Source organism: Silene latifolia, chromosome 10 (genome assembly GCF_048544455.1).
Source record: "Silene latifolia isolate original U9 population chromosome 10, ASM4854445v1, whole genome shotgun sequence".
Taxonomy (NCBI): Eukaryota; Viridiplantae; Streptophyta; class Magnoliopsida; order Caryophyllales; family Caryophyllaceae; genus Silene; species Silene latifolia.
In genome coordinates this window covers 38,765,965-38,793,832 of record NC_133535.1, presented here as the reverse complement: position 1 = coordinate 38,793,832, position 27,868 = coordinate 38,765,965, and the positions used below count along the sequence as shown (strand labels likewise).

Here is a 27,868-nt window from a genome sequence, read left to right as displayed (position 1 = left end):
ACCTTGTGTCATGTCAAGACACAAAGTAGAGACATGAACACCAAGAACTCGTTACCCTTAGCATTCTATGTCTAGAATGACTCTCGTGGATGCCAATGAACACGGATGTTCACAGAGATCTTGAGTAAGGGGTGAGGGTACGTATTAGGAAGCTCTTTTGATCGAACACCTAATCCCGCCCGCCTCGATAGCGGCCTCTACTAATGATTAGGGAAGTTATTCATACTCGATATATTGTCGATTATATGCATGCAATGCAACATCCAAGTTTTAATCCTAGTATGTGAAGATTAGACTAGGTCGGTGAACAAGCAATTAGCAAACAATTTAGTCAAAGTAGGAATTTATGTTCAATTTCACGTGAAAACATACAAATGATACAATATACAATGATAAATACAATAAAGGAAAATTACAATAATAAAAATTACATCGGGTTTAGCGATTTATGTCGAAAATACCTCTAAAACGGATAATTTGAGAAAAAGAATAAGTGAAAGAATTAACGAACAAAACAGTAGGCGATAATACGGTTAATAGTTAATTATACGTAGACTAATTAAACTAGGTCAAGGCAGAACGGAAGTTCAGAGACAGAAATCAACCTGTGATGTGACCATAATTAGCGCATATTTAGCCCCCGAATTAGCCTTGTTCCCATGCTTTTTAGTGCATATTTGGGTCATTTATTGTCTTTAGTTCTTTGTTTTGCATATTCTTTGAGATTTTGATCCCTTGGTAGGAAAGGAGTGCAAATCTTGCATTTTCATGGCAAAACGAGACTAAATTGATTGAATCCAATGACCAAGCATCAAGGAGAGACAAGATTAGAAGGCCTTTGTACATATTATAGTAGATGAGCAATGTTGAGAAAGGATCCTTGCATCCCCGAGGAAATCGCCAAGGATTTTATGAAGAAAAGGGAAGAAAAGAAGAAGAAACAATGCTGAGCTACAATCCGTGCGGTTTCTCCACAATCCGCCCTTCCTCCACAGCACAATCCGTGCGTTTTCTCCTTAAGACGCCCGGGTTAGCAGCCGCCACAATCCGCCCGGATTCACCTGAAGACGCCCGTTTTCCCCCGCCTGAATCCGCCCGTCCTGACTCCAAAACGCACGGATTCCTTCACAGCACAATTTCGTCTTCTCCAAGCTACAAAGAAAGAAGCCCTTCCTTCGAAAAATACCGGCTCCTCCTTGCTCAATCTAAAAAGTGTAATTACTAGTTTAGCCCTTAGTTAACCCTAATGCATCCACCTAATTTCCACTATAAATACCCCATTAGTCTAATTAGAAGAGGAGGTTCCTCTTATCAAATATTAGAGTAGTTAATATCAATCAAATCTCTCTTTAGTTTTGTAATTAACAATTAATCAAGTTTTAATACAAGTTTTATTTCCTTAATCTCTCTTTTGTTCATCCTTTATTTTGGGTAATTGAAGATTATTTGGGTTATTATTGGGAGATTGACAACCTCTCAATCAAGCATCAAGTACTTCTTTTATTCCTTGCATTATTATTGGAATCATTAGTAGGTATAATTCTCTTAAGCCCTTTTTAATTATTGTTAATTACTTTCATTTATTCATCATGTTTCCTTTTGTTGGTATGATTGACAACCTTTCTAGCATGATCAACATGATAATGAGTGAGTAGTGACCTAGCTAGGGTTAATGGGTAACTAGGGGAAACCAACATGGGGAATGATTCATGCTTAAATTAATATGCTTTCATGATTTATTTGCTTGCTTGTTTTGATCTCAACTCATGCACATGTTATGTTTGATGAAATGTGAGCCTATGAATCCTTGCATTTTTTACCCATCACCTATCTTTTCAATGAGAGTTGTAAGACATAAACCAACTCGAGTCTCATTAGACCAGGCATGTTGTTGAGTAGGGAAGATTAAGTCGACTTGTAGGTGTTGTACAATCAAATCGATTCGGCTCCGGGACCCAAAATTTCCTAGGATTGTAAGATATAACCCAACTCAATCCATCACAACAATAATTGCTTGCTTATAATTTGAGAACATGTTTGTATGATCAATTCCCATGATTCCCCTATGACCCCATGACACCCTAGTGCTTTTTATCAATTGTTTACAACCCTTTTAATTCATCTTGTTTGTTTACTTTCATTGCTATCTAGTTTAGTGACCTTCTACATCAACCCAAATTGTGACACCCCTAAGACACCACTAGTCTCAATAGAAATCTCATCTCAATTCCCGTCCCTTGGGATCCGACCTTTACTTGCCTCTTTACTAATTGTAGAGTTGTTTGTGAAGCTATAAATTGTGTTTTGATTCGGACGTGACCCAACGACAACACTTATTCAATTGTGAACACGAAACGGACCGATCAAAAATGGCGCCGTTGCCGGGGACGGTGTTAACTTGATTTAGATTTTCTTACATTGTTATTAGTTGTGTCTTTCTTTACCTTGGGGAAGTAAAACTCCTCAAGGTTTGTTCTAATTATTTTCAAGTTGTTTGATATTTTGCATGTCTAGAAGGTCACAAGGTGATTTGTTACCTTTTGATCGTGAAATTGAAAGAACTTTGACAACCAATAGGAGACTTGCTAGGAGGAATTTGAGAGGTATTACTGAGGTTGTAGATATTCAACCAACTATTGAGTTCATCAACCCTTTTGTAAGAGAAGGTGAGGAGAACCCATTACAAAATACCCCACAAAATCAACCTACAATGCCTAAGTTTTCATCACATTCCGTACCCACCGAGGAGAACCTACCCAATGGTACTCCCACACCACAACATCTAACCGGAAATTTTATTGCTAAATCCGCCTTTATCCAATTAGTCGAAAGGAGCCAATTTGGGGGGATGCCTAGTGAAGACCCTCATTCTCATATGCAAACCTTTTGTGACTATTGTGATGCGATTTCTCAAACTGGTGTAACTCAAGACCAAATCCGATGGGTCTTATTTCCTTTTTCTCTAATTGGCACCGCGAAACAATGGTTGAAGGGCCTTGATAAGGCCACTCTCGGAATTGATTCTTGGAAGAAGTTGGCTCTAGCTTTCTACAAAAAATTCTACCCACCGGAAAAGACTAACATGCTAAGAGCTCAAATTACGGGTTTTAAGCAAAGGGATGAAGAATCTTTGTATGAAGCTTGGGAGCGGTTCAAGGGAATTTGTCGCTCATGTCCTCACCATGGACTTAGCGAGTGGTTCTTGGTACAACAATTTTGGAACGGTCTATATGAAGATTCAAGGAACATTCTCAACATGGGATCAAATGGAATGTTCACCGAAGTTGATGACAATCAAACATGGAACAAAATTGAGGAAATGGCGGTCCATAACTCACAATATAGTAGACCTCGCAAGGCTACTAGAGGAGGAAAGCATGAAGTGGACTCCGTTACTCAATTGGGTGCTCAACTTAGTGCCCACATTGACACAATCAATTTGAAGTTTGAAAAAGCTATGGCTAGACTTGAAGAAGCCTCAAAATCACCAAAGCATCATGTTAATGCCATGACGGCATCTTCATCAATCCCAAGTGGGATATGTGAGAATTGTGGAACTTTGGGACATGACCAAAGTGAATGTAGGGGAACAAATGAACAAGTGAATGCTTTCCAAGCATACAAGAGTGGTACCCCTTATTCCAAGTATTACAATGAAAACACCAAGTTTCATCCAAATCTCTCATACAAAAGCCAAAATGTTCAAAATCCTAGAACAACATACACCCCACCTCCCATGAGAAACCAAAATCAAAGACCCTTTTACAATCAAAACCAAGGTTACCAAAATCAAAATCCATACAATCACCAAAATGACCAAAGTTTTGATGTTCAAAAAGCGGTCCTCCAAATGCAAAAGAATCAACAAGAATTTTTCACTCAAATGCAAAAAGATAGTCAAGCAAAGGAAACCACCATCAACAACATCCTAGCTCACACCAAGATGTTGGAAACCCAATTGACTCAACTAGCATCTTCAAGCTCACAAAGACAAAAGGGGCAATCACCACCTCAAGGTAATCCCCCAAGACATGAAACGGTTAGTGCCATTCACTTGAGAAGTGGTACAAGGTATGAAGCACCAAAGAGGCAAGTTGAGGATGAAGTTGTGGAAGCCAGTGATAAAGAAGAAATTGTGCAAAACTCCAAGGATGGAGAATCATCAAAAGAAGAAATTTCAAAGAAAAATGAAGACAAGGTCAAGGAGAAGGAGCCCATTGTGATTAGACTTCCTTTTCCAAGTCGTCAAGCCAAGCCCAAATTTTATGACCAACTTGGAAAGTTTATGGAAATTGTGAAGAATTTGGAAGTCTCGATTCCTTTCACGGAATTAATCAATCACGTGCCGGCCTATGCGAAATGCATGAAAGACATCCTCACAAAGAAGAAGTCGATCCGGAAACTTGAGACTATCGCCTTCACTAAGGTGAGTAGTGCAATACTTCAAGGGAGTTCACCTCCAAAACTAAAGGATCCGGGAAGCTTCTCAATACCGTGTACCATTGGCGACACCACGATCAACAAAACCTTATGTGATCTAGGGGCTAGTGTGAGTGTTATGCCGTACTCGGTGAGTAAAAGTTTGGGGATGGGAGAGCTTAAATGCACCAATATCACACTCCAAATGGCCGATAGATCGACGAAGACACCATTAGGGATATGGGAAGATGTTCCGTGCATTTAATTGGGAAGTTTTTCATCCCGGTGGACTTTGTCATTGTTGATATGGAGGAAGATTCCAACATTCCAATCATTCTAGGAAGACCCTTCTTACACACCGCGGGTGCGGTGATTGATGTAAAACATGGTGAGCTCACTCTAGAAGTGGGAGATGAGAGTATAACTTTTAATCTTGACAAAACTAAGAGAGCTCCCCGTTTACATGAACCGTGTTTTAGGATCGATCATTATAGTCGGAAGGATGAAAGGAAGAAGTCAGAACTCCAATGGAAGAAGAAAATTGAAGATGCTCCATTCAAAGAGCAAGTGAATTGTGACAAGGAGAGCTTGCAAAGCTCATCAAAATCAAGCAAAGAAGAAGAGGTTGGCCTCATTGGCCAAGAAGAAGAAATGGGAAAGTTGTCTCCACCAAATCAAGAGATTTTCAATGATCAACTTAATGAAATTTGTGGTCTTTGGGACGGCGAATTTGAAGGGATTTTTAATCCCTACATTGGTAATGCCATCGATCAAGACCGACAACAAGGGCCAAGGTCTATTGAAGACCTCTATCATGACAATGAACAAGCATTTGATTACTTTTTCAAGGTGTTGAGCAACATCAACAACACCTTGAACATGCCCCCTTGACATCTCATCAAGAATGAGAGTTTGGTGGAGTCCTCCCTAAACCACCATTTGTAAATATTTCTAACTCCCTAACTTGCATTTCAATTCTTATATTGCATCTTTGTTATTTTTAGATTTTTATACTTTGATCAAGATAATTGTCTTGTTTGAGAGAAGTGAGGGAGGGACTAATAATTTCAATTAATGTGTAGTGCTTTAGCTTAGTGTGGGGATGGCAATTGCCTAGGCTATCCATGCCTTAGTAGTGCCCCCACAATGAAAAACACGAGATATGAAAAAGAATGGAAGAATGACAAGGGATATGCATTGTACACGGATGGAACTGAATCCGGGTACAAAGGGGTCGAATCCGAGCGGATTCAGGAGAATCCGCCCGTTTTCAAGCAATCCGGCCGTGTTGGGTAGAAGACGCCCGTCCTGAAATAAGCTGAACTTTTGAAATTTTTTACTATCAGCGAATCCGGGCGTCCTACATCCTAATCCGCCCGTCTTCAAAAATCCGCCCGTCCAGAAGGGAAGACGCCCGTCTTCTTGGTTGAGGAAAACAAGAAAAATCCCTGTAAAGGAATCCGCCCGTCTTCTGCAGAAGACGCCCGTCCCGTGTTTGAATATCCGAGCGTCTTCCCTAAAAGACGCCCGTCTTTAGGCGAGTTTTTCCCAACCCAGAAAAGGCAGAATCCGCCCGTCCCGAGCAGAATCCGCACGGATTGCCCCTGCAGTTCAAATTTTTTGGCCTTTATAAAACCCCTCCCACCTTCATTTCTTCATTCCTTCATTCATAACACTACTCAAAACCCTCAAAACCCTCATCCTCTCCATCACAAAAACAAAATTCCTCAACTACATTCACCAAAATCAAATCAAAACATCCTTTTAACAACAAATCAATCACTCCTTTTTCAATAAAAATCAAAACCAAGCACCAAATCTTCAACCTTTGAGTCGATTTTTGAATTCATAAAGGCAAAGCCTTTCATCTTTAAATCGATTTGGGTACACTACAAATTGAATATTTTTCACTCTTTTCTTGGTTTAATTAATCAATGGAAAGGACTAAGGGAGCAACAAAGGCAACAAAGGCAAAGGCACCAAAGGCAAAGACACTTTCATTAAGGCAAAAGAGTCTTCAAGCAAAGAAAGCATTGGCCATGGTGGTAGCAAACCCAAAATTGGAAGTACAACAACAACAACAACCTCCCATGGGAGCAACAACATCTACTACTCCGGAAATTGATCAACTTGCAAATTATTCGGAGGTAATTTTCATTTCCAAAACCCATAGGGACACTTTTGCTAAGTTTGCTAGAAAATCATTTCAATCCACCAAGTTTATTTGTGAAGATACCTTAAATAAGTTGGGTGTCCTTGAGCAAATTAGAGCCTTCTTTAAAGCCATGGGGTTGGAGAAATTGTTTGAATCAAAAGAATTGACATACCCCTCCCTTACCTTAGAATTTTTGAGTTCTTTGAAAGTTAACAAGGTTGAGACTATGGAGAACCTCGAGTTTCGTCTAGCTAATGTTAGTAGACGCATCTCCTTTAAGGAATTGGGTGAAGCTTTGGGTCTTAGTGATGAACCGAGTTATTTTAAGAATGTTGGCAAGTATGACCCCGACCCTCTTTGGGAGGCGATTTCCGGAAGAAAATTTGAGGACTTTCATGCGAGTCGTGCTCTTTTAGTCCACCATCCGGGCATAAGAGTATGGCACAAGGTCATAGGAAACACCATCATTGCAAGGAAAGATACCAACCATTTCACCAAACTCGATTTTGTTCTTCTTGAGTCGGCTTTGAACATTGGAAGAGTACACACCAAGCCTTTCAACTCTCTAAGGCTTTTGGTGGATAGATGGCTCAACATTGATTGTGGGAAGAAAGGCACTACCGTTATTGTGAATGGCGGCCTAGTCACTATCCTAGCTAAATACTTTGATCCTAACTTCAACAAAGATAACAAGTATGAGGCGAAAGAGGGTGGTCATCTCGTTGATATGCATACTATGATACACAAGTACAAGTGGGTTGCCCATAACCCTTTTGACACCAAGTATGGATGGCTCACTAGTGAGGCTAGATCTTTCACTTTGCCTTCAAAGATTTGTCGATTGAGTGTCCACCGGACCAATTATCTACTTCCCCTTTCAAAAGAGGCCGAGTACATTATCCGACAACAAAAGGGTGAACTTGAAATGCCCACCTCTTCTATTGTCACACCACCCTACCCTTTCGAGTACCAAGAGTTCAAGCCGGAAGGTGTTGAAGCAAGAAATGATTATTTGACTCTTCTCATGCAAGCAATGCACAAGCAAGCCTTTGAGGATCGGAAAAATGCTTACTTAGCTCAATATCCACCCCTCCTACACTTAGCTAGGCAAGGACTACTTTACCCATCATGTCCTTTTCCTACTTGGGCGGATAGAGAAGTCCTATTTCCGAGTGCATCTAGGGTTGTTCCGGGTGATAATGAGGTTTCGGTAATGAAGAGGTTGATGATAACATTGATGAGGAAGCAAGTGAAGAAGGAGAAGAGGATGATGAGCAAGGTGAAGAAGAAGGTGAAGAAGCAAGTGAAGAGGGAAGTGGCAATGAGACCACTTCTAATGAGGAAGATGATGATAGTGATGATATGATGGAAGATTAGCAAGCTTTGGAGGCTCCTACCCTCTCAAGGTTTGTCTATTTCTCTCTTTGTTTTAATTATTTTTCTTGATCATTGTTGGAGTAGTCCTAGCACCATAGAGGACTCACACCTCGGTACTTTTAAGGTGTTCTCATTTTATTGTTCCCACCTTTCAAAATCCAAAATGACAAATTAGTTTCATGCATTGCATAGTGTGTGCATGAACTACACCCATCCTTAGGACATTAGCAATAGTGTCTAGATCGGTTTGGGGAAGTTAATGCATACACAACAGGAGGTAATCTAAATTATCCTCTCTGTCATAAACAAAAACCATGCATCATGTAGTGTAGACTAGTGTAGCTTGCATTTAGTATAGAAATCATGCATCATATTTGCATAATTTCCCATCATTTTGGCCATTGAGGACAATGCCCATATTAGTGTGGGGATGGGGAATTCTAACTTAACTCTTATTCAAAACCCAAAAAAAATTGAAAAATTTCGAAAATCCATAAAAATTTGAAAATTGAAAAACCCAAAAACATGTATATTTCCTTTTGTAGTGTAGTCTTGTATATATTATTGTATATATTGTATTTGTTCTATCCTTGTTCACATTGATTGACTACGCCACATCCGAGACATGAGGATCATGAAGACCGCATGGTATGATCTTTCCAATCTCCTTTTTCCTCTTTATGTTAATGACTATGTGGCTTTGTTTTGTTTGATGCGGTATAACAATGTGAATTTAGGACTTGCATTTAGTTTACATGTCATATTAGTTGATAGAATCACTTGCATTAGGATGTATATAATAGTTGCATCATAGCATATAGTTGCATTTAGATAAAAGTTTTGAAAAGTGCCTAATTGAGAACTTTGACAAGAGCAACTAAGCCATTACAAATACTTTTTCAACTTAAGACTTTGCCTACTAGAATGGTTGTAAATCACCCTAGATAGTGTCATACTAGTGTCTTTTGACCCATGACCCAAAGCCTAGTCAAGGGTTTGCATGTGAGTCACCTATCCAACCCCGTGATGCGATGTAGACTTGGTTAACTTGTCTAGGTGACCTTGATTGACCTTGTGGTAAGGCAACCCAAAAATACTTTCTATCAATAAGTTTGAAGTGCTCATTTCAAAGAATTTTGTCACGTGGAAGTAATTTAATGCCAAGGAAACCTCAAATGTTATGAAATGTTGAAATGATGAGAAATTTAATTGTTTTGATGGAGGCGTACCACTTCGATGTGCTTTGGAGAGGGATCCATTGAATTGGGCCCCCACACGGTTGTGAATTCGACCGCCCAGAGACAGAGTGACTATCACCCCGAAAAGCTATTGTCTAGAGGTTAACCGGTTGCCTAATAAGCGATTGGCGAAAGCAAAGGACACTAGCCCGGAAGGGACAAACCCCATCTTAAATTTTTGAAATGTGAAAGTTAAATGAGGTCAATTTTGAATACTAGTCATATCCACCTTTGTTTATAACGATTTGAGCATTTCATTCCCAAAAAGCCTTTTTGTCAAGCCACTTTGTCGAGCTTGGGACGATCCATGACCTTTACTTTTGTAGAGAATTCGAGACTTATCATGTCATATGCTACTAGCATCATAGGGATCATCATTCCACCACCATCCGATCGCTCTTGACGAAAGCATTTGGAAATTGAGGACGAAAGTAGTCTAGTTTAACACCATTTGGAGGTGATTTAGTGCCATCCTCTTAGCCTTAGGAATTTGTTGAACTAGTATTTGTGAAGGATTATATGCTCTTAAATTTGTTCTCTTTTAGTTGCCTCCGCCATTTGATGAGGAAGTGGCTATTCCTTTTGTAGATGCATCCATTATTTGATGTTTGTGTGCTTTAATGTTTGGATGTGTCGCCATTTTGGCAAGACCCACCTTGCCTTGCAAGAAGGCATCCTACCTCCTGGTTGTCTTGTTGTGAGTTGAAGGGGTGGAGTGAGACCCGCTAATTGTCTCATATCGGCTATGTTATTAGGTTAGTTTAAATAATGGTCCTAGTCTTTGTCACCTATTTACTCGGGACGAGCAAAGGTTCGGTTTGGGGATATTTGATGTGACCATAATTAGCGCATATTTAGCCCCCGAATTAGCCTTGTTCCCATGCTTTTTAGTGCATATTTGGGTCATTTATTGTCTTTAGTTCTTTGTTTTGCATATTCTTTGAGATTTTGATCCCTTGGTAGGAAAGGAGTGCAAATCTTGCATTTTCATGGCAAAACGAGACTAAATTGATTGAATCCAATGACCAAGCATCAAGGAGAGACAAGATTAGAAGGCCTTTGTACATATTATAGTAGATGAGCAATGTTGAGAAAGGATCCTTGCATCCCCGAGGAAATCCCTAAGGATTTTATGAAGAAAAGGGAAGAAAAGAAGAAGAAACAATGCTGAGCTACAATCCGTGCGGTTTCTCCACAATCCGCCCGTCCTCCACAACACAATCCGTGCGTTTTCTCCTTAAGACGCCCGGGTTAGCAGCCGCCACAATCCGCCCGGATTCACCTGAAGACGCCCGTTTTCCCCCGCCTGAATCCGCCTGTCCCGACCCCAAAACGCACGGATTCCTTCACAGCACAATTTCGTCTTCTCCAAGCTACAAAGAAAGAAGCCCTTCCTTCGAAAAATACCGGCTCCTCCTTGCTCAATCTAAAAAGTGTAATTACTAGTTTAGCCCTTAGTTAACCCTAATGCATCCACCTAATTTCCACTATAAATACCCCATTAGTCTAATTAGAAGAGGAGGTTCCTCTTATCAAATATTAGAGTAGTTAATATCAATCAAATCTCTCTTTAGTTTTATAATCAACAATTAATCAAGTTTTAATACAGGTTTTATTTCCTTAATCTCTCTTTTGTTCATCCTTTATTTTGGGTAATTGAAGATTATTTGGGTTATTATCGGGAGATTGACAACCTCTCAATCAAGCATCAAGTACTTCTTTTATTCCTTGCATTATTATTGGAATCATTAGTAGGTATAATTCTCTTAATCCCTTTTTAATTATTGTTAATTACTTTCATTTATTCATCATGTTTCCTTTTGTTGGTATGATTGACAACCTTGCTAGCATGATCAACATGATAATGAGTGAGTAGTGACCTAGCTAGGGTTAATGGGTAATTAGGGGAAACCAACATGGGGAATGATTCATGCTTAAATTAATATGCTTTCATGATTTATTTGCTTGCTTGTTTTGATCTCAACTCATGCACATGTTATGTTTGATGAAATGTGAGCCTATGAATCCTTGCATTTTTTACCCATCACCTATCTTTTCAATGAGACTTGTAAGACATAAACCAACTCGAGTCGCATTAGACCATGCATGTTGTTGAGTAGGGAAGATTAAGTCGACTTGTAGGTGTTGTACAATCTAATCGATTCGGCTCCGGGACCCAAACTTTCCTAGGATTGTAAGATATAACCCAACTCAATCCATCAAAACAATAATTGCTTGCTTATAATTTGAGAACATGTTTGTATGATCAATTCCCATGATTCCCCTATGACCCCATGACACCCTAGTGCTTTTTATCAATTGTTTACAACCCTTTTAATTCATCTTGTTTGTTTACTTTCATTGCTATATAGTTTAGTGACCTTCTACTTCAACCCAAATTGTGACACCCCTAAGACACCACTAGTCTCAATAGAAATCTCATCTCAATTCCCGTCCCTTGGGATCCGACCTTTACTTGCCTCTTTACTAATTGTAGAGTTGTTTGTGAAGCTATAAATTGTGTTTTGATTCGGACGTGACCCAACGATAACACTTATTCAATTGTGAACACGAAACGGACCGATCAACCTGGAACAGGCGCAGCAAGACTGCGTCCTTTGGAAGAGACGCAGCAATTGCTGCGTCTGTTCCAAGGGTGAGTTCTGGCTGTGAAGCCGGAACTGCAAATCGTTAATATTAATTGATGAATTTAATGATGAATTACGATATTTATTCGGATAGAAGTGATTTAATTCATTAATTACATATGAATGAGTCATAAAAGCAATAAAACATGGATGAGATGGAATTAAGATGAATTATTTACATGGATGAAAGATTTATTAGTGACATGGGTGAATTAAATAGGTTAAATATGACGAATTAATGACAAATTAATGACGAATATGCGATGAATATGACAATAGACAGATGAAAATATATCAAAGATCGAATTCCAGAAACTCAATATGAACGAATTGAATTTATACAACCCGGATTGATTGTAATGACGAAAACCCGCAAATATGAGATTATAAGGGATTTAAGTCGGATTTAATGACGAATTATATACTAATGAATGATAAATAATATACATGTGAGATGATTATGTTATTGTACCAAAGAATTAAAGAAAACAAACGAAAACGAATAAAGAAGACGAATTACAGAGGACGAAGGAAGAAGAAAGGAAGCGAGGAAGCTGCTGGCGGCCCTCACGAAGAGGCGCGGCAGTGCTGCGCTCCTTCAAGAGGCGCGGCGATTCTTTGCGTCCTTTCTCGACGGTTATCTTCTGGTAATCCGTAAAAAGGGTTTAAAACGTAGTTTTAGAAATCGGTTTTCAGAGGTGTTTTCGACATAAATCTTACATTAGTGATACAAAAAGTAAAGAACAACAAATAAAGAAGGATTTATACTCTCAGACTTACATGTTTGACGAAACGAGATAAACTAAGTTTACGATTAGTGATGCTCGACTCGAATGTAACGAAAGTGCCCTCGTAAGAGGAAAACGATTAGATTAATTAAGTTGATTAGTTGTGGAGTTGGTCAAATTGGTCGGTCATGCAAACGAGGCTGGTACTCAGAAGGATCCGAGCTTACGTGGTCGAATGTTCAAGCACGTAGACGCCAAAAAGTAAGAACGTGGTCTAGAATGCAAAGGGAGAAGAGAAGGGCGGACACTCGCGTGAGAAATATGAGGAACGAAGGCTCCTATTTATACTAATCACGTGAAGGAAATAGGGTTTTCGGAGAGACTTTGGAAGTGAATCTCGAAAAGATATGAAAAAGATACGAAAAATACGCAGAAAAGGGCCTGGGAAGAGGCGCAGCAGTCACTGCGTCTCTTGGAAAAGGCGTAGCACCTGCTGCGTCTGTTCCCAGATGGTTTCCTCCTGCGGAAGAAAGATTTTCGTGTTTAAATTATGGAATAACGGATTAATTCTATTTTCCTTAATATTTTGTATGAATATTACGGGAAATTGTTTACCAAAGATTAAAAGATTATGAAATATTTATAAAATATGGAATAGAAATATCCGGAACATTCCAGAACATTCTGACTCGAGATTCAACGGTTATCAGAAAATGAAGACGGTTTTAGGCCCGGGCTCCAAATGTACTCTAATTACTGTCAAAACGACCGTATCGGCGCGTACATGAAACTAAGAGGTAGACATTAGTGTTTGAGCAATCACGTGACGATAAACTTACGAACTGTCATAAATCGTTCCGCGTACCAAACATGCGGCCCAATCATCAACGGGTGGTTTGCGGGAGGTGCAGAAACGAGGTATCTACAGGTACTCTTCCAAGGATTGCACTAGCTTTTAATATGAGAATGAGTACAATGGAGACGTTATGTAAATCTAGCTAGTACAATATGTTGCGTATGATGTTGAATGCCTTTATTGCTTGCTTTCTGGGCTATTTATACGGTAAGAACCCTAGATATGTCCTACCTTGTTTATGGTAAGGAATATTACTCTTATCGCAACTCTTTCCATAAACGAATCTTCCTCTTCCATTCTCCCTAATCTCCCTGAATTCTCCCTAAGATCTTCCTGATGACTTTCCAATACACGGATTACCCTTGCCAGCGGGCCTTCCTATCATTACACACTTCTTAGCCCAACCCCTTAAGCGGATTCCACTTGCTCTTGGGCTCCTTTCTATTGATCTTCTTCCACGGCCCAGCTCTTGAGACGGAATCAAGTGGGCTTGCTTCCCATTAGGCTAAGATGCGAATTTTAGCTCAAACAGTTTGCCCCTGATTCCTTGTGAGATACGTCTCGAGGCGTCGAATAAGGAATTACGTACACTTGAAAATCCTGCGCCATCTTCCACACAACTTCCCAAACACTCATCATTACCCTTCCCTCTTCTCCTCATTTCTCGCACTCACATCCCTCTCTCCTCCTTTATAATCTCAACTTCCCTCCCCACTTCATTAACTTTAAAACATTAAACCCTCTTACCTACTCCAAAACCCTTCTTCTTCCTTCCAACCCTTTGCCGGATTTCGATCCTCTCGCCGCCGTTCTTTCCCAAGTACTTCTTCCTTACCATCTTTCTTTGATCCTTTATTTTTTCTTTTTTTATTTGATCATGGGTGTTTGGGCTAAAAATAGCACAATAAAAGTAAGGCCCACTTGATAAAATAAAGGACTGTGGGAGGAGTGATAAGGAGGAAGGTAGCCCGTAATTAGAGAGGAGGGGAACGGGGTGGCGTATGCGGGGAGAAGACCAAGGGCCCATCAGAGGAGACGTCCAGATTAAGGAAAGAAGAGCTAGGGAGAATTCAGGGAGAAGTCAGGGAGATCAGGGAGAATTGAGGAAGACGACCAAACATGGAAAGAGTTGTTATGGAAGTTATATTCCCTTTCCATAACCAAAGTAGGACATATCTAGGGTTCTTACCCTATAAATAGCCAAGGAAGCAATCAAGAAAGGGAATTCAACAAACACATCCACACACACATTGACATCGAGACATTAGCACATTCTCATACTCACATATACATCCGTCCAAGATCTTGCAGGTCCGATACCTCGTGTCAGCGAGATTAGCATTACGTCTCAATTGTAACCATCCTCATATTCAAGTATAGTACAATATTTGGAAGGGTACCGTCCCTCCCGCGGTTGTTCCCACATTGGGTTTTCCCCGTCACCAAATCTTACGTGTCAATTTACATTACAAGCATTATTTCCTTATTTACATATCGACATATGAACAATCATTCAACTAACCGACGAGTAAGACCGTATTGACCCGAATCAATCAACTTGGTAAAAAATACCTAAACAGTTTGGCGCCCACCGTGGGGCATTGTGGTCGTCAATCGTTGATACTCTAAATACACGATGGATAAACAAGCATCGGACGCCGTGTCAAGGAGCAGACAACCGTCGTCACCACACACCTCTACTCAAAATCCAACAGTGGCAACGCAGGCTCCCGGACATACCTCGAAAACAACACCAACAACAAAAACCTCTCTACCTCCTAAGACTCCTGCTGTCACAGCTCAAGCCAGGTCAGATAAAGGAACAGCGAGCTCAGGCCTCACCCCACCACCTAGTCCTACGCAAATCTTGCTCACTGGCGTAGAGAATCTTCAGAAAGCCATGGAAAACATGAGAGAAGACCAAAGGAAAGCGAAAGCTGAAGCAAGAAGGAGAGACAGAGAGCTCTAGGCACAGATTGATGTCCTAAAATAGCAGTCTGTCATCCCAGCAAGCAGGACAGGTGAAGGAAGATCTCCACTGGTAGATCTGACACAGCGGGCATCAGGCAGCAGGCAGATACCAGTTGAACTGGTAACAAGGTTAGATCTGGCTACAGTACCATCAGATGGAAGAATAACCGCACGAGGGTTGGGATACCTCACGCCGGATAACTGGCCGCCAGCCAGCTGTGTGGGGACACGAACAGGTGGCATCCCTGTCAGCAGCCCCGCAACAATTGATCAGACACCTGGAGCAGGATCCGAGTGGAACCAACAAGTGAAGTGGCAGCAGGGGACGATCGTTACTTCAACCCCTCTGGCTGCCGGAACCCATCAGAACCTTCAAGAGCTCGGATTAGGAGGAAGTATATTAAATCAGCAGACAGCTTACAGACGGACCCCAGATTCAGCCAGCATAACAAATCAGCAGTATTTGGAGCTAAAGGAGATACTGAGCAGGGTCCCAAGGATGCCAACCCTACTCGAGAAAGCAGCACTAGACAGCTATGCCGACTCACCATTCGTGGACACCATATCCATCACAGCCATGCCAAAGGGATTCAAAAATCCAAACATGCCTCTCTTTGACGGCACAGCAGATCCCTTTGATCATATAAGCCAATACAAGCAGAACATGATGACAGTAACAGCCGTAGGGCAAGTCAAGGAGGCTTGCATGTGCAAAGGATTTGGATCCACCTTAACAGGGCCGGCACTTCGATGGTTTGTGAGCCTGCCCAACAGGTCGATATCCACATTTGCTGAATTAGTGAACGCATTCACTCAACAGTTTGCAATTAGTATAAAATCACAGAAGCATGCAGGAGATTTATACAGAATCGTCCAGGGGGCAGGAGAGACCACTGGGGAATATAATACTAGATTTAACAACGAGAAGGTGGCAGTACGAGAGTGTGACGTTTCAACAGCAGTAGAAGCCTTCAGGAGAGGCCTCCACCATGACTCCGACCTATACAAGCTGGCGGTGACTATGCACCCCCGCCCACGATTTCGAGGCGGTCAGAGAGAGAAAGCATTTGCCGCAATCAGATTGGAGGAAGACATTCTAGCCAGAGCCAGCCTACCCAGTACACCAAGTATTTCTAGTACCTCAGTCGTGAAGAAATCAGGAAGAAAGCAAACCACCAACAAGAAGGACGAAAGATACAGGCCATATGGAAGGGGAGTCAACAGAATCGAAGAAAATCAGCAACTCCCTACTCTGGCAGAATACGGATTCACTACAGGTATTGGAGGAATCCTGAAGGCACTCAGGGAGATGGGAGATGGAGTCAGGTGGCCCAACCCACCAGTAGGAGAACAAGCATGGAGAAAAGATAGCAAAAAGAAGTGTGAGTTCCACCGAGATATTGGGCACAACACTGAAGATTGCTACACATTACGGAGAGAGATCAAGCGCCTATACGAACAAGGAAAGCTGAGCCACCTATTACCACGTGGGGGAAAGCAACAGGATAAGGTAGGATCCACCAAGCGTGCAAACCCACCTACATGCACCAAGATAATTAACATGATAACAGGCGGCTCAAACCTGAGTGGGCTGACATATTCAGCAGCCAAAAGACATGCTACCGTGACCAAAGGAGTTAAGCTAGCAAATTCTTGCAGAATTTCTCACAACGACTTACCAGCTGTCAGCTTTTATGAAGGAGATACATACGACGAACGAGAGCATCATGATGCACTTATTATCACCCTATCAATGGCTTACTGTACGGTTAGAAAGGTCCTGGTAGATACAGGCAGCTCGGTCAACCTGATCATGCTGAAGACCATAGAAAACATGGGATTCAGCGAGAAGGATTTGCAGAAGAAGACTATTCCACTAGTAGGCTTCAGTGGGGAGACAGCCAACTCACTAGGCGAGATAGTTATCCCAACCTATGTGGGAGGAGTCAACAAGCAAGTCATGTATCTGGTTATAGACGGACCTTCCACCTACAATGTCATCTTGGGAAGGCCGTGTCTATATCAGATGAAAGCAGTCCCCTCAACGTATCATCAGTGCATAAAGTTCCCCACACCATGGGGAGTAGAGACAATAAGAGGAGATCAGGAGGAGGCTAGAGGCTGCTATAAGAAGGCACTTAAGTGTCGCGACCCTCCCGCATAGCAATTCTGAAGTATGCGACTGTCCAGGACGAATACATCGAGCCCCCAGCAGAAGAGCTGGATCAAATCAACCTGGACAAGCTGCACCCAGAAAGAACTGTGCTAATTGGAGCTGGATGCACAGGAAGCTTGAGGCAGTAGTTAATTAAATTTCTGCAAGATAACATTGATTGTTTTGCATGGTCACACGATGACATGATAGGAATAGATCCGTCCATCATAACGCACAAGCTTAGTGTGGACCCAAAGTGTAAACCCGTCCAGCAGAGAAGAAGAAAGTTTGCAGCAGAAAGGAATAAGGTGATCAACCAAGCGGTAGACAGCCTCCTGGCAGCAAAGAAAATAAGAGAAGTAAAGTATCCGGAATGGTTGTCCAACGTAGTAGTGGTGCCAAAGAAGAATGGAAAGTGGAGAGTATGCGTGAACTTCACCGACCTCAACAAAGCATACCCTAAAGATCCCTTCGCGCTGCCTCATATCGATGCAATGGTGGGACGCAATTTGGACATGAGATGTTGACATTCTTGGACGCATGGAGTGGATACAACCAGATCAAGATGGATCCTGCAGATCAAGAGAAGACGGCATTCATGTCTGAAAGAGGAATATATTGCTACAACGTCATGCCATTCGGCTTAAAGAACGCAGGCTCCACGTATCAAAGGCTGGTTAACCGCATGTTCAAAGAACAGATAGGAAGAACTATGGAAGTATATATTGATGACATGGTGGTAAAAACAAAGAAAGTTGAAGATCACATGCGGCACCTGGCAGAAACATTCAGCACCCTGAGGGAATACAAAATGAAGTTAAATCCATCTAAATGCACCTTCAGGGTATCTTATGGCAAATTCTTAGGCTACATTGTAACTCGAAGAGGGATAGAGGCCAGCATCGAGCAGATCAAAGCCGTCTTGCAACTAGAATCACCTGAAAAGCCTAAAGACGTTCAAAGACTAGCTGGAAAGGTAGCAGCCTTGAGCAGGTTCATCTCAAGATCTTCAGATAAGTGCAGGCTGTTTTACGACATATTAAGAAAGAGTCAGAAGTTTGAGTGGACTGTGGATCACGAGCAAGCATTCAGAGAATTGAAACACTACCTCAGCAGTCCACCACTGCTGTCGAAGCTGGAACCAGGAGAACCACTATTCCTATACCTGGCCGTCATAGAGGTAGCAGTAAGCGCTGCTCTAGTTAGAGAGCAGGAAAAGGAGCAGAAGCCAGTGTACTACGTAAGCAAGTCTCTGTTGCTGGCAGAGACCAGGTACACATCTCTTGAAAAATTAGTACTAGCACTGGTAGTAGCATCTCACAAGCTGCGACCCTATTTTGAGTCCCACACCATACATGTTGTGACCAACTACCCGCTGAAATCTATTATGAGGAAGCCTGAACTGTCAGGCAGAATGTCAAAGTGGTCCGTACACCTCAGTGGGTATGATATCCAGTATGACCCCAGAACAGCAATCAAATCGCAAGCACTGGCCGACTTTGTGTCAGACTTCATTGACCATCCAAAAATGGGCGAGAAGAGGAAATCCTCACCCTAGAGGGGAACAAGGAGACAGAGGTCTGGCAGATGCATATTGACGGGGCCTCCAACTAAAGGGGGGCAGGTGTAGGCTTAATTCTGCGGTCACCACAGGGAGACCTGATAGCACAAGCGGTGAGATGTGAATTCAAGGCGACTAACAATGAAACGGAGTACGAAGCCTTGATACTGGGAATGAAGCTAGCTCTGGAGATAGGAGTCAGGCACCTGCGCATATCCAGTGACTCTCTACTAATAGTCAACCACGTGAATGATGAGTTTATAGCCAGAGATTCGAAGATGATTGCATACTTGAAAGTAGCAAAGGAATTAAAACAGAAATTCGAAACCTAAAAGCTTAAACAGATCCCCAGAGATCAGAACGTGGAAGCAGATGCCTTAGCAACTCTGGGGGCAACATTCAAACCAACAGAACTATCCAGCATTCCAATAGCACACATGCTAGAGCCTTCTATCCAGAAGGCAGATGAAATAGATAGAGGAGAACTGGAGGATCCCCAGAACGGGGAAGGAGTCCAGGCAGTTACAGAGGAAGGTGAGAACTCTCAACCAACCGATCAGCCACCTGACCAAACAGCCGAACAGGCAGACGACTGGGATTGGCGCACATCTTACCTAGACTGGCTGCGTCATAGCAAGTTACCAGATGACAAGAAGGAAGTAAGGGCTTTCAGAGTGAAGGCCTCCAGGTTCATACTCATTGATGATATACTATTCATAAAATCACTGGCAGTCTCCTACTTACGGTGCCTGGACAAGGAAGAAGCGCAGACTGTGTTACATGCCCTCCACAGTGGCGAATGTGGAAACCATGCAGGGGGCAGGAGTCTGGCAAATAAAGCCCTCAGGCAGGGATACTACTGGCCTACAATGAAGGCATATGCAACAGAATACGCACGCAAATGTGACGCCTGCCAGCGCTCAGCACTAATGATCCACCAGCCAGCAGAACCCTTGCATCCTATCATTTCTCCCTGGCCATTCATGGCATGGGGCATGGACATAGTAGGACCTCTGCCAAGAGCCACAGGAAACAGGACGTGGATGCTAGCGATGACAGATTACTTCTCCAAATGGATAGAGGCAAAAGCATTCACAGAAGTAAAGGACAAACAAGTCGTTTCGTTTATAAAACGAAACATCATTTGCAGGTTTGGTATCCATCAGAAATCATATGTGACAATGGCTCACAATTCATTTCCAACGACACCGAGGGATACTGTGACAGGTGGAACATCACCCTAAAAATGTCAGCACCCAGGATTCTAAAGTCCAACGGGCAAGCTGAGTCCAGCAACAAAATCATCATGGATAATCTAAGAAGGAGGTTACAGGAGTTAGGAGGAAAGTGGGCAGATGAATTGCCACTAGTATTATGGTCAGACAGAACGACACCAAAAGTAGCAACAGGTCAAACACCCTTCAGCCTGGTATTTAGCGCAGAAGTAGTCATTCCATCAGAGGTTCTAGTTCCCACTCACAGGTATGAAAATATGACAGGGGAACTGAACAATGCAGAGATGATCAGAAGTCTGGACACAGTAGACGAGCTGCGAGCAAGTGCAAAAATACGTCTGGCTGCCTACAAGCAGTCAGTGGCCAGGAGTTATAACAAGAATGTGAAAATCAGGCTCCTGGAGGTAGGAGACCTGGTTCTCCGAGAGGTGTTTCAAAACACTAAGAATTGAAAAGCAGGCAAATTCGCCTACAAATGGGAAGGACCATACCAGGTAGAAGGAGTTGTTGGTCATGGTGCATACAGACTGATGACCATGGACGGTCAAATCATACAACGCTCATGGAACATACTTCACCTGAAGAGATATTACTTTTAATAATAAGTAGACTTTAGCCTTCAGAATGATGTACTATGAAAAGCCAAAACATTTCGAAATTAAAATAAAAATCCGGTAGTAGGCATACTGCCAATTTCACTCCTATTTCTAGTACCTCTAACTATTTTAAATTTTAAATTGCTATTAGATGGTGTGGTCTGGCAACGTCCTGGGGCCACAATTGCTCTGGTACCCCATGAGATGGCGACAGGTACTTCACATCATTTTAATAGATTTTTCTATTTTCAGACTTCTCTAGGTATATCACTCTGAATCCTAGTGTCTATGGTACTTTGAAAGGATATCTAGCAGGACTGTCAACTGCTAACGCGGGGTGACAAGGCACATGGCACTCCAACATGCCTAACCTATTTTCTCCACAAGGAGCACCCTCACCAGGTGGACTATGGAACATACGAAAGGGAGCCTGGTTGACAGCTAAACACGCTTACCCAGCTACCCCTGATACCACCCATTGGACGTAGCTCGCACTAATCGCAATTAATCAGGGCCCCAGCATGCATGCATACGAACATGGCACGTAGGGATCTCTGCGCTACCAGAATCCTGCAGCGTCCCATCGGTCCTAGAATGACGATAAACTTGCCTCAATGACGCCCCTGTTGGCTTTAAACGTGATGAACACACCTTGCATCATGAACAAGGTTAAGTAATCCAAAACTGCGGCATACACCTAAATCAGCCATCGGTGACACAAAGCCTAGCTTAGTCCGGATCGGCCTCTTGCCGACAAGATCGGTCTAAATCAGCCTCTCAGGTTGACACGGCCACTCCTCCTTACATTGCGGCATATGCGTAAATTAGCCATCAGGCTGAAACGGCAGCTAGCTGAGTCAGAAAGTCAGCCTCTTCAAGATGACAGGACTCGCCTAAATCAGCCAGCAGGCTGACATGGCAACTTCCTAAACTAAGGAAACTAAAAAACAAGCACAAGATATAAATCAAACCTTGCCAAAACTACGGCAAGGATATTCCAAAGTGTGGCCAAAATACGGCCCCTGAGTTTAACCGCCACCTAGGCGGAGCAACCAAAAAAGAGTTTAAAAAAAACTTACAGGTCTGCCACATCTGGGCCAGACTGCCAAAAACGTTCATTAAAAAATAAAAATACTTAATTATCGGTCACATTAATGACCTCCACCTCTGGCACCTCCTCTGCCTGTTGACCTCCTGTTTCAGGTACCGCACCAGCTTGCACATCCTCAGCTGCCATAGCTTCCTGAGCTCCGTCAGCAGCATCCTGGGACATTCCAAAGATCACCCCGGCTTGCTCGGCCCGGTGCAAAGGGAGAATTCACGTCCCCAACTTCAGGCATCAGCGCACTTAGATCAGGTTGGGTGGGGTAGAGCATCTCCAGCTGTTTCTCCTCCTCCTCTATAGCTTGCTGGGTGGGAGCCTCCTCAAGAGCAGCACGCATCCCGCTGATTTTTCCCCGCCAGGTAGCATAGGCGACAACATTGGTGGCCAGGGAGATCAGCTCACTGATCTTCTCGTCATAACGCTTCAAAGAGTCAGAAAACGTGGTGCAAACCTCTTGAGTGCGGCCCAGCTGATCAGCCCCTTCCTTCAGCTTATTCTTGGTGACAGCAAGCTCAGCCTTTAACTCCACCACGCGTTCCTTCAGATCAGACCGCTGTTGCGCCAAGTCGTCAATTGTCCCCTTCAGCTCCTGGTTTTTGGCGTTGGTGGCACGACTGGTGGTCTGCACTATGTTGATCATCTTCCTGTTATAGAGTGCAGACTGGAGGGTCTGGGGCAAGAAAGTCAGAAGTCAGCAAGGGAAGTCAAAGGGTAGAATCTAAATAAAAAGAAAAACAAACAAACAGGTAGAAGGTGAAGAGCATTCACCATAAAGGCGTTGTGCACATCATTCTCAGCCATCTCCTCTGGGGAGAACTCTGAAAACGTCTCCTTTAGAGTAGGGAAAAGCAGTTGGTCGATCTACGGCCAATATGGTACCTTATCAACATTCCCAAAATCTTCTGGGAAATGAGCAATAGTGCCTCCACTGGCTGAGGCACGAGGACTGGAAGGAGGAGTAGGAGGATGGCGAGACAACGGGTCAACTTCCAAGGGTTCAGGCCTAGCAGAACTGGAGTACGTAGGAGGGGTCTGGAAAGAAGCAGTAGGAGCACTCCTCTTGGAGGCAGATGCCACGTCAGGGCTGGCAGTGGATCTCTTTCTTTTTGCACTTTGGAGGATGACTTCCAGAGGGTCGACTTTGGAACCTGCAAATAGACATCGTCTTAGACGTCAGAGTATGTAAAGCATTAGCAGGAAGTTAAATGCAAGCTGAAGCAACTGTAAGAAGCCTACCAGAAGACATGCTGTGAGCTGGCTGGAGAGGGTGGGAAGAGGACGCAGGTGAGAAACCTGGGAGCAGGTCAGGAAACTTTCTCTCGGATTCAAAGATGCTGAATGATGTGACCATAATTAGAGCATATTTTATCCCCGAATTAGCCTTGTTCCCATGCTTTTTAGTGCATATTTGGGTCATTTATTGTATTTAGTTCTTTGTTTTGCATATTCTTTGAGGTTTTGATCCCTTGATAGGAAAGGAGTGCAAACTTTGCATTTTCATGGCAAAATGAGACTAAATTGATTGAATTCAATGACCAAGCATCAAGGAGAGGCAAGATTAGAAGGCCTTTGTACATACTATAGTAGATGGGCAATGATGAGAAAGGATCCTTGCATCCCCGAGGAAATCCTCAAGGATTCTATGAAGAAAAAGGAAGAAAAGAAGAAGGAACGAGACTGCCTGACAATCCGTGCGGATTGCCTTGAATCCGCCTGTCCCTCACCCACAATCCGAGCGGCTTCTCCAGAAGACGTTCGGGGAAAAGCTCCAGAAGACGCCCGTCTTCACCCCTTGGACGCCCGGGCAGAAGCTGCCAAATCTGCCCGTCCCGTGCTAAAGATGCCCGGATTCCTAGACAGTCCCATTTCGTCTTCTTCAAGCTTCAAGGAAGGATGCACATCTTTTTCTAGAGACCGGAGTCTCCCTAGAGACCGGAGTCTCCTAAAAAAGACCGGCGATTCCTCAACAAGGGACTTAATCGTCATTTAAGCCCTTAGTTAACCCTAATTCATGCACCTAATCCCCACTATAAATACCCCATTAGTCTAATTAGAAGAGCATGTTCTTCTTAGCAATCTTTAATGTAGTTAATATCAATCAAATCTCTCTTTAGTCTTGTAATCAACATTTAATCAAGTTTTAATACAAGTTTTATTTCCTTAATCTCTCTCTTGTTCATCCTTTATTTTGGGTAGTTGAAGATTATTTGGGTTATTATTGGGAGATTGACAACCTTCTAATCAAGCATCAAGTACTTCTTTTATTCTTTGCTTTATTATTGGAATCATTAGTAGGTATAATTCTCTTAATCCCTTTTTAATTATTGTTAATCACTTTCATTCATTCATCATGTTTCGCCTTGTTGGTATGATTGACAACCTTGCTAGCATGTTCAACATGATAATGAGTGAGTAGTTTCTTTAGCTAGGGTTAATGGGTAATTAGGTGAAATAAACATGGGGGATGATTCATGCTTAAATTAATATGCTTTCATAGTTTATTTGCTTGCTTGTTGTGATCTCAACTTATGCACATGTTATGTTTGATGAAATGTGAGCCTATGAATCCTTGCATTTTTTACCCATCACCTATCTTTTCAATGAGACTTGTAAGACATAAACCAACTCGAGTCTCATTAGACCATGCATATTGTTGAGTAGGGAAGATTAAGTCGACTTGTAGGTGTTGTACAATCAAATTGATTCGGCTCCGGGACCCAAACTTTCCTAGGATTGTAAGATATAAACCAAATCGATCCATCACAACAATAATTGCTTGTTTATAACTTGAGAATATGTTTGTATGATCAATTCCCATGAATCCCCTATGACCTCATGACACCCTAGCGCCTTTTATCAATTGTTTACATCTCTTTTAATTCATCTTGCTTGTTTATTTTCATTGCTATTTAGTTTAGTGACCTTCTACTTCAAACCCCAATTGTGACACCCTTAAGACACCACTAGTTGCAATAAAAATCTCATCTCAATTCCCGTCCCTTGGGATCCGACCTTTACTTGCCTCTTTACTAATTGTAGATTTGTTGGTGAAGTTATAAATTGTGTTTTGGTCTAGGTGCTCTTGACGACAAGTACTGAAAAACTAAACCCCTCACTAGGGAACACGGCCAAAAATGGCGCCGTTGCCGGGGACGGTGTTAACTTGATTTAGATTTTCTTACATTGTTATTAGTTGTGTCTTTCTTTGCCTTGGAGAAGTAAAACTCCTCAAGGCTTGTTCTAATTATTTTCGAGTTGTTTGATATTTTGCATGTCTAGAAGGTCACAAGGTGACTTGTTACCCTTTGATCACGAAATTGAAAGAACTTTGACAACCAATAGAAGACTTGCTAGGAGAACTTTGAGAGGTATTGGTGAGGTTGTAGATATTCAACCAAATACTATTGAGTTCACCAACCCTTTTGCAAGAGAAGGTAAGGAGAACCCAACACAAAATCCAACATAAAATCAACCCACAATGTCTAAGTTTTCATCACATTCCGTACCCACTGAGGAGAACCTACCCAGCGGTACTCCCACACCACAACACTTAACCGGAAATTTTATTGCCAAATCCGCATTTATCCAATTAGTCGAAAGAAGCCAATTTGGGGGGATGCCTAGTGAAGACCCTCACTCTCATATGGAGACCTTTTGTGACTATTGTGATGCGATTTCTCAAACCGGTGTAACTCAAGACCAAATCCGATGGGTCTTATTTCCTTTCTCTCTAATGGGCACCGCGAAACAATGGTTGAAAGGCCTTGATAAGGCTACTCTCGGAATTGATTCTTGGAAGAAGTTGGCTCTAGCTTTCTACCAAAAGTTCTATCCACCGGAAAAGACTAACATGCTAGGAGCTCAAATTACGGGCTTTAAGCAAAGAGATGAAGAATCTTTGTATGAAGCTTGGGAGCGATTCAAGGGAATTTGTCTCTCATGTCCTCACCATGGAATTAGCGAGTGGTTCTTGGTACAACAATTTTGGAACGGTCTTTATGAAGATTCAAGGAACATTCTCAACATGGGATCAAATGGAATGTTCACCAAAGTTGATGACAATCAAACTTGGAATAAAATTGAGGAAATGGCGGTCCATAACTCACAATATAGTAGACCTCGCAAGGCTACTAGAGGAGGAAAGCATGAAGTGGACTCCATTACTCAATTGGGTGCTCAACTTAGTGCTCACATTGATACCATCAATTTGAAGTTTGAAAAAGCTATGGCTAGACTTGAAGAAGCCTCAAAATCACCAAAGCATCATGTTAATGCCATGACGGCATCCTCATCAATCCCAAGTGGGATATGTGAGAATTGTGGAACTTTGGGACATGACCAAAGTGAATGTAGGGGAACAAATGAACAAGTGAATGCTTTCCAAGCATACAAGAGTGGTACCCCTTATTCAAACTATTACAATGAAAACACCAAATTCCATCCAAATCTCTCATACAAAAGCCAAAATGTTCAACAAAACCCTTAACCAACATACACCCCACCTCCCATGAGAAACCAAAATCAAAGACCCTTTTACAACCAAAACCAAGGTTACCAAAATCAAACTCCATACAATCAACAAAATGACCAAGGTTTTGATGTTCAAAAAGCGGTCCTCCAAATGCAAAAGAATCAACAAGAGTTTTTCACTCAAATGCAAAAAGATAGTCAAGCAAAGGAAATCACCATCAACAACATCCTAGCTCACACCAAAATGTTGGAAACCCAATTGACTCAACTAGCATCTTCAAGCTCACAAAGACAAAAGGGGCAATTACCACCTCAAAGTAATCCCCAAAAACATGAAACGGTTAGTGCCATTCACTTGAGAAGTGGTACAAGGTATGAAGCACCGAAGAAGCAAGTTGAGGATGAAGTTGTGGAAGCTAGTGGCAAAGAAGAAATTGTGCAAAACTCCAAGGATGGGGAACCATCAAAAGAAGAAATTTCAAAGAAAAATGAAGACAAGGTCAAGGAGAAGGAGCCCATTGTGATTAGACTTCCTTTTCCAAGTCGTCAAGCCAAGCCCAAATTTGATGACCAACTTGGAAAATTTATGGAAATTGTGAAGAATTTGGAAGTCTCAATTCCTTTCACGGAATTAATCAATCACGTGCCGGCCTATGCAACTTACATGAAAGACATCCTCACAAAGAAGAAGTTGATCCTGAAGCTTGAGACTATCGCCTTCACTAAGGTGAGTAGTGCAATACTTCAAGGGAGTTCACCTCCAAAACTCAAATATCCGGGAAGCTTCTCAATACCGTGTACCATTGGCGACACCACGATCAACAAAGCCTTATGTGATCTAGGGGCTAGTGTGAGTGTTATGCCGTACTCGGTGAGTAAAAGGTTGGGGATGGGAGAACTTAAATGCACCAATATCATACTCCAAATGGCCGATAGATCGACGAAGACACTATTAGGGATATGGGAAGATGTTCCCGTAAGAGTTGGGAAATTTTTCATCCTGGTGGACTTTGTCATTGTTGACATGGAAGAAGACTCCAACATTCCAATCATTCTAGGAAGACCTTTCTTACACACCGCGGGTGCGGTGATTGATGTGAAGCATGGAGAGCTCACTCTAGAAGTGGGAGATGAGAGCATAACTTTCAATCTTGACAAGACCATGAGAGCTCCCCGTTTGCATGAACCATGTTTTATGGTTGATCATTATAGCCGGAAGGATGATAGGAAGAATTCGGAATTCCAATGGAAAAAGAAAATTGAAGATGCTCCATTCAAAGAGCAAGTGAATTGCAACAAAGAGAGCTTGAAAAGCTCACCAAAGTCAAGCAATGAAGAGGATGGCCTCATTGGC

The 27,868-nt window shown here is 42.2% G+C and overlaps 2 non-coding genes across 2 annotated transcripts; both read right to left on the bottom strand.

Annotated features, from left to right (window-relative positions):
* Positions 1-3,082: 3,082 nt before the first annotated feature.
* Positions 3,083-3,189, bottom strand: LOC141609951 (small nucleolar RNA R71). The gene has a single exon (XR_012527852.1). It is a non-coding gene; the product is annotated as a small nucleolar RNA R71 (small nucleolar RNA).
* A 22,705-nt stretch (positions 3,190-25,894) lies between these two features.
* LOC141610262 (small nucleolar RNA R71) lies at positions 25,895-26,001 on the bottom strand. The gene has a single exon (XR_012528166.1). It is a non-coding gene; the product is annotated as a small nucleolar RNA R71 (small nucleolar RNA).
* Positions 26,002-27,868: the final 1,867 nt, after the last annotated feature.